This window comes from Narcine bancroftii, chromosome 13 (assembly GCF_036971445.1).
Source record: "Narcine bancroftii isolate sNarBan1 chromosome 13, sNarBan1.hap1, whole genome shotgun sequence".
Classification (NCBI taxonomy): Eukaryota; Metazoa; Chordata; class Chondrichthyes; order Torpediniformes; family Narcinidae; genus Narcine; species Narcine bancroftii.
The window spans coordinates 62,831,477-62,834,155 of record NC_091481.1 but is presented as its reverse complement, the minus strand read 5'-3'; positions in this window follow the sequence as shown (position 1 = coordinate 62,834,155).

Here is a 2,679-nt window from a genome sequence, read left to right as displayed (position 1 = left end):
GATTTGATTTCAAGGTATAAGAATTTAAAATGTTTAAAGGCAAGGACTTTTATTGACGAAGTGGCATCAGGCAAGACCACTTTTATTAGTTTATGCTGATGTTGACACACGATGTTGAATTTGAGTCAGACCCAAATGTCTCATCAGGCCATGGGAAGGCTCCATTATTTAAAAAAACCCAAGAATACACCTGCTAAGGAAATGGGCCGAACATCGTAATGCCAAAAAGTACGTTTTCCCAATGACGCAGATTCTCTGTCAAAGGTATCAAGTGCTTCTGTTAATAGGTCCAATCTGACAACGTGATCAGTGTCCCAGAGAAACATTGTCGAGGAAAACCTGATGCAGAGCACAACATCGATTCAGAGAGATTTAGGGAGGGAATCTTAGGAGTGGAGGCTTAAGCAGTAGATCTCTGGAACACTGGCTTCTTATAACACAAGAAATAGGAGCAGGAGTTGGCCGTCAGTCTCTTTAGCCTGCTCTGATGATCGGCTCATCTCCACCATATCCCTTACTATGTAGGAATCTATCCAACCTGGTCTTACTGAGGTAGCCTCAATGGGCCGCAAATTCCATAGATTCACCGCCCTCTGGGATAAGTAAGTTCCTCCTCATCTCTGCCTAAATCTTCTGAACTTTGAGGCTATTTCTCCTCAATCTGGTCTCCCCCACCAATGGAAACAACTCGCCTACCTCGATCTTATCTATAATTTCATAATTTTATAATTTTTTAAAAATAAAGATCCCCTCTCATTCTTCTAAATTTCAGCGAGTCCGGTCCAAGACAACTCGATCTTTCCTGAAATCAGTCTCATCAACCTCCTCTGGACGGCCTCCAATAAGGAGGCCAGACCTGCCTTCAGTGCTCCAGATGCAACCTCAGTACCTTGTAGAACCTCCCTGCTCTTAAATCTCATCTCATTTGCCTTCTGCTGCACCTGCAAACCAACCTTTTGCAATTCACGCACAAGCGCTCCAAGTCCTTCCGCGTGGCTCGTTCAAGAAAATTTGGCAGGTCTTCCCAAATCTCTCTTGCCAACTTTTACGGATGTATCGTAAAACAAGGCATCTTATCAGGGATGTACACAGCATTGCATTAGCCTCAATAAAAAGTAAAGCCACGAGACCCTGCAAAGTTGGCAGCACACCTCAGACCATCAGACACACTGGGGAGCAGGGGCAGTTGGGGGGAGGAGCTGTGACAATGAATGGCACAACAGGATAGAGAGTTTACTTTATGGAAAAGGGAACAAAAATGTGGTTTCCAATGTGCTGCACTTCAGAAGCATGGGGGTGAATAACTCTAATACAAAGTCACTCAACAACATTACCACTGCCGTGGAACCTTTCCAGTTCCCTGCTTGAGATTTCTAGGCATTTACTTTCTCCCAACTATTTTGTTCAAATCTACTATTTCAAAAAAAAACTTGGCAGCGTTTGAATCCTCCTCAGCCTTATCTGAAAGGGGAAGATTCTTTTTCCCCCCAAAAGTGATGAAAAACAAAATTGGCAACATCAGTTCCTGTATCATAAAGTGTTCTGGAGAGCAGATAAAAGAGAATTGTACATAAAATGCGGCTGGGGCGTGAGCAGGCCACATCTGTCAGGAGAGATAACATCAGTGCAGACACAACACAGGGTTTGACAAGACTGAGATTTAGACATCCGGAGAAAAAGGAGCGAGGAGAGAGAAATTTTGCTGCAGGGAAGCAGAGCTGATAAGCACCCTTTGCCATTAGGAGATGGCAGATCATTTACGATCAATGCAGAGCCCGCGGTTATCCTGTTCTACACGTCATTGGCAGAAAAAAGTTACACGAGCCAATTTACAGAAAGCTGGTTGGGTGGAACCACACACTTTCCTTCAATCTCAATCTTCCCAGCACAAATTTCAAGTGGACCATTTCAAAATTTAGTTTTGCAATTTCCTGACACAAGACTCACCTCTCATGGTATCATGTGGATGGACTTTGGCACCAGTTACTACTGGCGCCACTGGGTGGGGTCGGGGGGGGTGCAGACCGCACCGGGTGACACCAAAACGACTGGCTATAAAATGTTTGCGCAGCGTTTCAGAAGAAATTTATTGCTTTTTTTAAAATAAAATATCCCCATTGTTTGTTATAACGACAAAAATCAATATTCCAATGAGGCTAAAACTCGAAGCTCATTTACTTTTTGAGCCTTCTAATGGGCTCCGGACAGTGCCGTCGTTATTCCCCAACGACGATGATGTTTCGAATCAAGTGGTCCCGTCCTCGCGCGCTACAAGCTCGTGCAGATTTAAAGGTGTCATTTTAATTTTTCTGTTTGTTTATCTCACTACATTCAGTGATCTACAGGATTTACAAGTAAGGTCAGTTCAAAAAACATTAAGGATTCTGTATGGTCTGGAACGGGAGGGTGGGGGGGGGGTGAAGTGACATCAAACCTAGTAATGCCACTGCTTAACATCAACTTCTCTGGTTTCAATTAAAGCCACTTCTTCCCCTAATCACCTTCTCCCCCTCAAATTAATTCACACCTCTCCTCTTATCACATCGAATTAACACCTTTTATTGGTCTGAAATCTCCCCTCATCTCCTCCCATTCTTCAGCCTTTATTCTGACACCTGGCTGACCATCTTTCCACTTTTATTTTCAAATTTCAGCACCTGCAGGTTCTGGCATGGTTCA